The sequence below is a fragment of the Cydia splendana genome, chromosome 5 (assembly GCF_910591565.1).
Source record: "Cydia splendana chromosome 5, ilCydSple1.2, whole genome shotgun sequence".
Lineage (NCBI taxonomy): Eukaryota > Metazoa > Arthropoda > Insecta > Lepidoptera > Tortricidae > Cydia > Cydia splendana.
The window spans coordinates 10,896,465-10,908,701 of record NC_085964.1 but is presented as its reverse complement, the minus strand read 5'-3'; the positions used below and the strand labels follow the sequence as shown (position 1 = coordinate 10,908,701).

General features: G+C 36.4%; 2 protein-coding genes across 2 annotated transcripts in view; one reads left to right on the top strand and one right to left on the bottom strand.

The window, feature by feature from the left end:
• Window positions 1-12,237, bottom strand: part of LOC134790671 (uncharacterized) — a 333,743-nt gene that overhangs the window by 124,921 nt on the left and 196,585 nt on the right. The gene's annotated exons all lie outside the window — the stretch shown is intronic.
• Window positions 1-12,237, top strand: part of LOC134790644 (neural-cadherin-like) — a 304,222-nt gene that overhangs the window by 149,704 nt on the left and 142,281 nt on the right. The window lies entirely within an intron of this gene.

The following is a 12,237-nucleotide window of genomic DNA, read 5'->3' as shown; positions in this document are numbered from 1 at the left end:
GACAGAAGTGAAAACTCAATGACTAGTCCAAAATGTCTGCAGCACTATGTATAATTGACCCATCCTCCTTTCTATTGAAAAACTTTAGTTCCGAAATTGCAGGTCAGTGAGCTTGTTTGAAATTCGAAATTCAAATTTGAAGCGTTAATTGTTTAAAATTTGAATAGAAATTGTAAATTTACCTTGCAGACGTCGCATCTAAATATATTTGGTCATGATATTTTGAGTTTTATTCACCAGTACTAGAGTTCACTTTTATTAGCGATTTCATCAAGATGAAGCTTTATTGAATTATATTTGAGTGATATAAAGTTAGAATGTAACTGTGAGATCCTCGTATTTCAACCCGTACAAGATTAACTAGAACCTTTTTCATGTAATGTCATTGAGTTTTTCTTTATTGATTGTGGCCATCTAAACCTTACGGTCACGTGATCGCGTTACGCTGTCTCGAGTTTATCATTTTTTCCCCACCACAAAAAGTGCCCAGCGCCGCTAAAGAAGTTTTCACTTCAAAAAAACTTATCACATAAAAACAATATTACAAATTAAAGATAAAACGTTGCTGTTATTGATTTACATGCATTGTGCTCCAATATACGTCTTGTCTTGTTTCCAGCCATAACGACATTTGGTCTATGTAACGTCATAGCACGTTGTGCCAAAACGGCCCATGAATTTCCGGCGCATGTGTGACTTGCTCGGTTTAATGAAGTGCAGATATTGGGCTACAGCACAAAGCGCGCGCTGTCGCGTGCATCTTGATTGCGTCATCGTCATGCTTTGACCGTTGTTATAACCAGCTACTACTCTATCAGTTCTACTCTTACGTACTGGGGTCCTAGTCAACATGACAATCTTTAATCTAAGACGCCAGTCGAAACTTAAATAACGTATGGATAGTCACATGACTTTTTAGTAGCATCTGTCTTCCTATGTACGATTGTCATAATGGGTAACCCTGGTATAGTTTAAACAATGTTCAATTCAATGAATTTCAATGAATGGAGACCCCGCACAAATTTTTCACTAACTTTGTTGGGATATTAACCTGATGTTATTTAATGATTTTGCTCGGAAAATAATTCGTCAAGTTTTAATTCGTTTGTGCTACTTGAATATAATATTAAGGACGTAAATCCATAGTTTTAAATAAAAATACCGTAAAAAAGTTATTATAGAATTTTCCAAAACCCTCACTGGTTTTGAACGTTGACTGAGCAGATTTCCAGTGCAAAGTGTGCAAGTAAAAAGTTCTCTCCTAGGATATTGTTGGAGACTGCATAATATGTCGTTTACATACTTGTCAACATTTCAGGTAAATTGGGCTGAGCACATGTGGTTAACTTGGTAACAATGCATATGAATTATCTGTTAGCGAAATAGCAATCATTGCCGACTTGGCTTTCTCGACGGAAGGCCGAGTGACTCGAAATCCGTAGGCAAAGCCCTTCGTCACTGTCCAATTGTCCATATAACCTCACTGTCAGTACCGGACGATGCTGTAACGTATACTTTATCCGGCTTATTTATCAAAGTGTTTGTGTAAGGGATAGTTTTGGAGAGCAAAAACTAAACGGGCGGCTTTGAGGAAGATTTTATGACAGATGAACCAAAATGGATTATAATAAATGAGAACAAAATAAGCTTATACAGTATAAAAAGTAAAACTAAAACCATACAGACGTCGATAGTTGGAATTTATTAGAGTCTTGCACACTCCACCGAGTGCTGATATGAGAATCAATTAATATACTACCATGCAAGCCTTAGTAATGAAAATAGAAGGTTAGAAGTTCAGTCACAAACGAGATATGATAGAACTACTGTATAATGTTAATTACGTCGTTATATTTGCCAGATGGTCATAGGTCAGATATAAATTTCGTTAGTCTTTTTCTCTCGGGCGGTAACTTGCAGTATGTTATAATTATGAAGTCTGATGAACCTCAGCTAAGGTTTCATAGGATGTTAAAGGTCTTGAACTAAGAACAGAATATTTTCTACTGATAGAGAATTTATCTATCTATTTTTTTGCTTATTTACTTAATTAATTTTATCACTCATTAATATAGTTTTACTTAATAAAATTATTGCTTCTCAAAATGTAACCTTCATTATTAATAATACTATTGCATATTAACACATTTTTGTAGAACAATTGTGTTATTTACTGGGGCAGATAGGTACGCTTCTTATTCCACGCACTTCGGGCTGCCCGAGCCGGCCACGATAAATTATCCATTGTTGGGCGTCGTATTCAAGAGCCGTTTTTGTTCAATTCTTCGTCTCTTCGTCAATGGGAAATTTATTGCCTCCTCTGCCGAATTCAAATATGGCCGATTATATCCCGTGAAGTTAAGTGTTCTCTGCCCACTCAGGTGGTTAAGGTTATGCTAATTTTCTAATTTTCATTCCTGTTCACTTACCTACTTGAATTATAAGTTCTTCTTTTCAAAATTGATAATTTAGAAATTATAGCCAATGCTTTTGCAATCTTAGCCTTAGGTATAAAATGCATATTTATGTTAAAATGAAATCCGTGAATACTCGTTTTTATTCTATTAAAAACAAAGAAAGAAGAAACATGATGTGTTCTGTCAAAATACACGTATTTAAATATATATCGACTGTGTGTTAAAAACTTAATAAATCCTCACGAGTATCGCGCCTTGTACGTGTTTTACTTCTGTGCAACGTAATTTTATAAATATCGAAGAAAACATTGCGCGGGCTTACCTTCGACTCATTAACCCAGTGAAATGGCTTTTAAATTCAATTTGAACAAGCATGATTGTAACTCACCCTGTTTGATAACAAACAACTATCCAGGCCCATTCCAATTGCTTATCAAGCTACGGCGAGCGCTCGTATCAACTGAACCAGTATACTTATGTAGGTATTAATTTGTTTTCCATGTTTTTCACATGTTCTTAGAAGTGACGTCACTTTTTAATGTATGTAGGTACAGTCAGCATCATAAGTAACGTCAAAAGTATCTACCATTCTGTGATAGCTTAACAAAAAGAGATATGTATAGAACAATTAAAATGTTAGATACCTTTGAACGCGAACTGTCGAGATATATCTTTGGAAAATTATTCCAGGCAGATACTTTTGCGTTGCGTTGTTTCATACGCGACTATTGATGCTTAACTACTCTACCATTTTCCAGCGCTGAGTACAAATGAATATTCGACTCGGATTTTGTTTTCTGCATTGCTTTAGATGAAGTTACATAAAAGCCAAAAAGCACATTATATGCCTGACATGAAACCCATTTAACCTGGTATCTTGAGACGAACAATCGCTTGTGCTAAAAGATGCAACTAACAGCCCAGGAGCAAGCCAGTTTATTGTGAAGCGTTTATGATATACGTACGAGTATATTTGCGAACTTGCGGGAACAACTTATCACATACATTTCCTTGTTGCACGGCTTAGTTTGACACCAAATATTTGACGAAACTTTTAATTGAAATATTAATGTAGGGTGTTTGGGTTAATGAAGCTGTAGTAAATACTACAGCTTCATTAACCCAAACACCCTACAAAATGTACAAATTATTTGTTTACTTTTATTTAAGTACCTAAAGATACAGAGTATAGGTAGGTACAAGCTTTTTCATGATGTGAAGATTTTTTGTCTATTTTTCCTTTCGTGCTTAAACGGTCGTTAGCTGAAGGTTGCGGTATTCTTACGTTTACAGTTGTTTTTTAGGGTTCTGCACCCAAACGGCAAAAACGGGACCCTATTACTAAGACTCCACTGTCCGTTTGTCGGTCACCAAGCTGTATCTTATGAACCGTGATTGCTATATAGACAGTTGAATTTTTCACAGATGATGTATTTCTGTTGCCGTTATAAATAAAAGTACTAAAAACAGAATAAAATAAATAGTGATATTTTTGCCGTTTTTTGTAACCCTTCGTGCACGAGCCCGGCTCGCTCTTGGCCGGTTTTTTTATATCTTTCCAAAAAATAGGGTAGTAGAGTTTCGTATCTTCGCCTGGATTTTGACACTTTTCACAAAAAATCTCTCAAATTTGAAAGCATTTTAATCCGTTAAGGCGAAAAAACGTTTTTTAGTACTCCTAACTATCAGTATACACCACTAAAACTTAGAATTTCATTGGTTAAGTTGGTAATAAATGGCCCCAAAGGCAATAGGCGATGTTTGGGTATTTTTCCCAATCTTCGCCTATGGCATGCCTTGCCGCTAATACTTACTTTTCTGTGAAGTCGTATCTCCTTGGAATGTGCTAATATACTATGAACCTTAACTACACCAGACTAGGCATATTTTTAAAAAACGGGGTAGTAGGCGAAGTTTGGTAACAGTCTGAAGTTTTCATACATTTTCTATAATGTAGCTAGGGCTGCCAAAAATTAACCAACATGTCAAATAAAGGGGAGTAATGGTTTATAAGTTAAAAAAAATAAATATTTTTAGCAAAATTGTTTAATTGTTGCAAAATTGTTGTTATTCCCGTAATTGACATCAAATCAACCTTATTTACTCAAAGTGGGACATAAAAATACCTATTTGGTACCTACTCAACATCGGTAAGAGTGGAAATAAACATTTGCATATAGCGTAAACCAAAATAACCAAACATAAGAAAATATTTAAATTTGGAAACAAGTAATGTCATCCACCAACGAATGTGGTACAAAAACTTTGTCAACCCTAGGGGTAGGCGAAATTTGGCAACAAGATGGACGCAAAGTACCCTCACCAATGTTTTATCCACTTGTGACTTCTAAACGTAAGCTAGCCATTAAATAATTGTTTCATATGAAAAAGAAATAGTTATAGGATATAATCATGTAAAGTCAAAAAAGTGCAGGCCGTTTTTCGAGACATGCGTCGCTTAATGACATAGTCCGTCGGTCTCTTGCCACCATCAATGTGCCTGCTCTTCTTGAGCCGACTGGCATTATCAGAGATGATGGCAAGAGGCCCGATGGAGTGTCCTTAGTTCCTTGGAGCTTGGGACGGATGTTGGTGTGGGATGCTACCTGCGTAGACATACTGGCACCGTCCCACCTCCAACGGACTACTGTAAAAGCGGGCGGAGCGGCGGAAAGCGCCGAAATTCTAAAACGTAACAAATATAAGAGCCTCGGTAGAGAGTACCATTTTGTACCATTTGGTGTTGAAACTCTAGGTCCATGGGGTCCCAGCGCGCATAAGTTTTTCGCAGAAATCGCGAAGCGTCTGGTTGACGTAACTGGTGACCGAAGAGCTGGCGGCTACCTCGCACAACGTATCAGCATTGCGATACAGCGAGGAAATGCCGCCAGCATCCTTGGTACAATGCCTCAAGGGCCTATTTTAGATTTAAGCTAGTTATTAATTTCGTTTAGTAGTACCACTGTATGTATATTGTATGTAAATAAATGAGTTACTTTCGCATCATGTAAAAAGTTTAACATTACCGGGTCCGTATTACCATTTAAAACTGAAGTTAAAACACTGGTTTAAAAAAACGTGTGGTCGGTGTCACGAAAAAACCTCACTAAAGGTCAACTGTGTGAAGTTATCCGCAGATTGTTCGAAGAATGTTGACACCCGTAAAAAATACTTTGTATTTAGCAGTTTTATGTAAGGCTTACATTAATAACATTTTGTTAATGGCAACTTATGTCAAACTAGGCGAAAATAGGTAGCGCAGGCAAAGATACGAAACTCTACGGTAGTTGTTATTACGAAAGTACTTAATTTTTCTGGAGTTTGTTGTTTGTTTGTTGTTTACGGGAGCCCGGAGTAAAGACCCCGCAACATAATATAATAGCGGTTTTGGTACTATTTACGTACTTAATTTATTCAAAATGCTGTACTTACTTTAAAGCTGAACTGTTTGCAATCGTAATCAAAGCAAACTGCTGACTCGCTGACTAACGCTGAAGGAAGTTTTCACTATTGTCCTTTAGAGGGGCTTAAGGTCGGTCTGAATGAAGATGTAGGTACGTAAGCAGTGGCCGTAATCCGCAGGCTGGTCTATCCGACCGCCGTCAGCCGGTTGACCTCACTCGCTCCGCCCGCCGCCTTTCGACTCGTTACTTTTGTGAGCACCGGATCTCATCTATCATTTTCCACCGGAATCGATGACCTTTCACTTGGTGTAACGAAGATTTCCATTAAGGATATCAATGTTGGGTACTATGCAATTATTGTTTTTGTTATATTGAAACTATAAGTGTTTCCATTTCTTGACTATTACAAGTCCAAGAACTCTCATTGGTAAACATCTTGTTTACATCGCTGTGATATTCTAGTACAAGGTACATAGATGAGTATATACGAATCAGCTTCATGGAGTCAAGCCTTCTACCAGTCCGTAGTACATAATAATAACTTCCTACCAACTGCTCTAGTTAAATGGTACTTTTCACTTAAAAACTACTTTTGATTTTGTATCTGTTATTCAATTACTAAGACTTAAGTACCTATATATTATTTTACAGAAAATCACAAAATACCTAATAACATTATCTCCGCAAATTTGCTACAAGGTTAACATTGTTTTTATGATAACGTATTTATCTTCTACGTTACCTACATTTTTTGTTATTATTTCGTAAAACAAAACGTACGTTCAATAATCGCCACGGGAGGCTGTCACAAACAGACTTTAGGCGCTTTGAATACCTTAATGAATTTAATTTCCGTTGAAACTTCCTACACATTAATTTTTTGTTACTTACCTACATTGGACCAGACGCCAGCAATCACATTGAAGGGCCTAGTATTTTTATTTTACAGAAACTCTAAAAGTTACTGATTTACTGTTCCCGCAATTACAATTCATTGTACTAAATTGAATGTAGCTATGACAAGTTTTGAACATCCAATCAGTGCACATGCGATTCACAACGGATATACTATGCTAAGTATCTTGCCGTGCGTTGTTATTTTATTTTTAATTCCTTATTATGAGCTCCAAATAAGGTCAAACACACTTAAGGTCACTTCTCTGAAAAACGTCAAAAGTTAACGACCTGGGTACATATATAGGTTAGCATTTTTTTCTTATTTGACCCGCTAGTACCTAATGAAAAAATTGATCCCGCCTCTATGCGTGCAGTTCAAATTTTTGCTTTTAATTCTCTTAACTTTGCTATGTCTACAGGGACAGAGAAATCGTAGGTAAGCTTACATTGCTCACTTCGTACATCAGTTTACTTGCACCAGTTTTCGCAAAACTATGTAAGAAGTGAGAACTCTAAGCTTACTAACTCTTTATGACAGGAAATACGCAAACAAGTTAAGAATACAATAAAATATGAACCTATAAGATCTATTGAACCATGATTCGAGTATTTTCTACTTATTGCAAAAGAAAAATGAACCATCGCTGTCTGACAGATGATTTTACGAGTCGTCTGAAAGATCAGGCCAGGCAACAATCGTTATTCAATAAGTATTATGACTCACCGGTTACACTTATTGACAGGCCCGTCCCCGCTATTCCGATACCGTTTGTTGTCCAGCGGTGATTGATTAAATACTTTATCTGGATTTCCATTCGAACTAAACAAATATTTTATTTCGTCTGAACAACAGATCGTATTGAACGGATATTACGTGGAAAGTCAAAGCAATACATTTAGAAAAAAATGCTTTAAGGTTACGAATTATATTGTTTTCAGGCACGTAACTAAATGAGATCAAAGAGATTATTCAATAAATATGAGAAGTGCTTTACAAGATTTTAGTTAATTGATATTAAAACCATTTATAATTAAGTGCTTAAATAATTTGAGAATCATAAGAACAACTATAAATTATTGCCTAAACAAAGAGTATTGTCGATAAATACTTTCCTGTTATTTACTTGTTTCTAATTTATTTCGAATTTATTTACGAATACTCGTACTACAAGTTTAATTTACTTTGTGGAATTATTGCTTGTGGAATTGCCTAATAAGGTCTTAATCGATTCTTTTTTTGTATCCCGACTGACTTTAATTACAACCTCTCTTCAAGAAAGATGGTTTTGACGCAAAAAAAAACTGTAGTTGGCCCGTATAGTTAAGGTACTTATATAATTTTATCTTGAAAACTAGTTCGTGACATCCTTAGATAAATAACAAATTGAAACTCAGAAACGCCAATTTATTTTTGCTCATATAATCATTAGGGCACAGTATTTTTTTACCTTATTGAAAATTAAATCCGAAATATATTTATGTTAAAAGAAATCCACTTTTCCTCGTATTACCCATTCTTAGGTACACGAAAATATGAGTACTTGTAGTTAATTAGATATGTCAGTGTCAAATGTGACGTTTCTTCAAACAAAAACGTCACTTTTGACACTAAACATCGAATCCATATCGTTTTTAGATCTATTCATTGACGTATCTTAAAGTTCGAATCGGGCCGTAGGTATATTTTTATTTCCAGGTCCGTTCTGTGCGGCCTGACGCTGACAGCATAGGTACCTACTTACGACCTTTTCAGTTTACCTGTGACATATACAAACCGTTTCGCAACGAACATTGTTCCAGCTCCGGATGTTGTTGCAACAGAGTAGGGAAAAATAGAAAAGCACCTGAAAACAAAAGCTGGGCTAGGTCAGTTTCATACATTATACGTATATTAAACTTCCAACGGCGCCTTATACTGGCCATAAATAACAAGCCTTTGAATATCAACGATTATGAAACTAAAATGCGCTTTATGAAGTGTTTTACTGTTTTTGGTACAGTAATAAGATACATGTTAATTGTTTAAATGGGTTGAGGAAGGTACGTTACCTACACGCCTAACATGGGTGGCTTGAATCTAATTACTTAAAGCGTTGATAATATGCATGTCTTTATCCTCTCATTTAGAGAAAGGAAACCGCTCGTCGTTACCAGAGCGGGCAGCTAATTAATTTGCTGCGAGAATATGGTGTAGGTAAATATCCTCGGCCTGTTTAACTTTTAAATTTGAGTGTACGTATACAATAACATGTAGTTGTAGGTAGTACGAGTACATTTAAATCGCTTTACAAATTCCTTTATCTATAGCAGCGGTCGGCAACCTTTTTTTGCGTAGTTTTAGTAGCGTAGTTAACGATGAGTACGTTGACGCGGGCCGTACTTTGTTAATATTTATGACTTTATCAGACATTGTCGTTTCTCAATATTACATAGCCAGAGAGGCTCGCAGGCCGCAAGTGACAGTTTCACGAGCCGCATGCGGCCCGCGGGCCGCAGGTTGCCGACCGCCGATCTATAGCAATAGTAATATAATTATTTATCTGTAAGTTTTTTTTCTTGCTTATTACCATAATCTGTCGTCCCGTCCGTCGGCAATTCGGTAGAATAGCTATTCCTTTACTCAGACAGGTCACTAAATATATTCCAAATAACTGTTTAAAAGATTGAGAGAAATCAAGAAAGTAGGTCATTTCTTGTGCTCGAGTCGTTTAGGGCAGAACGCAGCGCGGCAACTCCCTGGGTTGTAATTAATCTGGTTCCTCGTGGAACCGAGGTTTTCTGAGGCTAGCGATTACCAACTGGAGTAATGAGTACTGAAGACCTCGCGTTGATTGGTGTCTTTAATATGCATGGGACCGTTATAGAGACTGTGGAATAGATACGCGCTACAGCCGCTAAAACCAATCGACCCTCGCTCCGGTATTACAAGTAGGTACAAACTTTAGCGAATCTAATAGTTTGATAATCAAAGAGATCTTCAGTTTCAAGTTGCGTCTAATTTGTGTTTAAGTTATGGTGATTACAAACTTGTCGACATAAACATTACCGATCGGAATTTTATGTTTACATAATTACATTACCTCGTTTATGTTTCGCTTTAGATGAATTCATATTTACTCGTTCTGACTGGATAGACTATTATTGCGAAGAATGATAACTGGAATCTACTTTTCTCATAATACCTGCAATCATACTTTGTAAGCGTAATATTTATTGAACATTTATTACCAGACTGATAAACGCCCAAAATTAACTTCGTAATTTGAGTTATATTATTTTTATCTCAGAAACTCTTACTGTGTCTATAAAAAGAAATAAATATAGCGCACACCTTCCTCCACTTATCATTCCCGTTGGCTGTTTCAAAAGAAAACAGGTATCGCATTGTTATTTTTATAAATAAAAGAACGCTCCTAAATGTCGAGGTGGAACATTACTATTGCTCCTATTTTGTACCCTCGAAAAAACAAATTGTTATTACAGAAGACGTGATAAATATGTGGTTGAGAACCTAGCTGCCTAGTTGGTATTCACATAAATATCTCCGACAACCTTTTTCTCGGGCTATAAGGAATCTATTCTATTTTGCGTTTGTTCTCCCGTTCGTAAACCTACTTCAAAGCGGTTTCTTTCTATCTATTGCTACTTTGAATTACTTTTTATGCTGAATAATGTTTAGTATTCCTACTGCGTCTTAAGTTGTTGACTATACTTCTGGTGTTGCCAGTTTCCTCGTGTTTCAGTTTGCGTGTAGCCATTTATTTCATAATATCTATCATGATACAGTTCATCGGGTGTTTGCGGTCTCAGCCCAATACGCTTCCGCCACAGCATTTGTCAGTGGTTCGACAGATTTATCCCGTCCACTACGATGTTTTATTCCGACATCTGATTTATTATAACGTTAAGTACCTACGCAAAATTCAGCGCCGTACAATGTACCTACATACGTACCTGCTGCAGGTCGAGTCTTTGTTACTGCGTTCGAAAACAAATTCACTTTTTTCTCAGAACATTGCCCGGAAATGAGAAAATATTTGCAGAGTAATTTGATTTGTTCCGATGTAAATATTCCTGTTTACGTATTTTTCATCTGATCGAATTATGTCGACTTAAATGTTCGAACTCAAATAAAGTCAAATTGGAAGACTTGAGCCTGAATAAGTAGTTCTATTTACAGTACTTAAAGTTGGCAAACCAATCATGTCATATTTTTAATATATGTAGATGAACCCTATAAGTGCGATTTAGAATAAGTAAGGCATTCTCGTAGCGCAACCTGGAGCGACATTTATCTTACGAACATAATCACATCTTGATTTGACTTTAGCTATGTATTTAAATGTACTGTGCGAGGCCAATTCTGTTTTTAATGATTTGATAAAGTTTTCATCTTCTTTTGAAAAGAGCTTGAGTAGTGTCATTAGTTACCTTACGCACACCAATACGTGCGAGACAACTTGATTGCTTGCGTTGAATGGTGTGCGCGAAATACAATCACAGTAGTTTCATTAAGCATTATGCATTATCTATTGTTTAGCTCATCTTATACTTTTAAACGAGCAATTCTTGTTTATTTATATATATTATGGATCTCGGAAACGGCTTTAACGATTTCTAAGAAATTTGCTATATGGGGGTTTTCGAGGGCGATAAATCGATCTAGCTAGGTCTTATCTCTGGGAAAACGCGTATCAATAAATAAATCAACCAATCAAAATATTTATTTGCATAAATAAGGGTACAATGGGTGGTACAATACAAAGTTTTCATTCTCATTCCTTATTTTACCATAATATGGCGTACAAATATTCAATACGTTACATTAAATTTAACTAATTCCCATACGAGTAGAGCTATATGTACATACATGCATTGTTATAATCTAAGTATGTGCTTTGTGTATATGTGTCTTGCAAATCCAGTAATTTCGTCCGTTTTCATGAATGACTATTATATTATATTAAAATCATTTGTAGATAGCTACGTGTGTGTTATTTTGTTAGCAGTGGGAGTGGCCTGGTAGTGGTGCTGCCGTTAAACTCGGCCACCGTGGCGGGTTTTTATCTCTGCCGGGCAGCCCGCCCATTCCGCGACACCCGCGATGTCAACACTAACCGACCGAACCACATTGCCCTAGAGAAAAAAATACAGAGTGCTCAGTCCATACATCAGTTTTGGTACCAAAACGACTATTATTTTCACAGTCGACATCTAGCATCGAGTAGCGGAATTATCAGTACTGCTACTTGACAATAGATGTTGCAACGACCGAAAAGTCTAAAGCTCAACAATTTTCAGCTAGTATTATAACCGGATTAACCGGAACTCTATTTTCAACTCCTTCTGCTTTCAATATTAGTTGTAAATTGTTATTCAATACAATTTTCGTGAGTTGCGACACTAGAGAATTCTAGTAGGTATCAAGTAGGGTAATTAATAATAATTCCGCTACTCGATGCTAGATGTCTACTGCGAAAATAATAGTCGTTTTGGTACCAAAACTGATGTATGGAGTG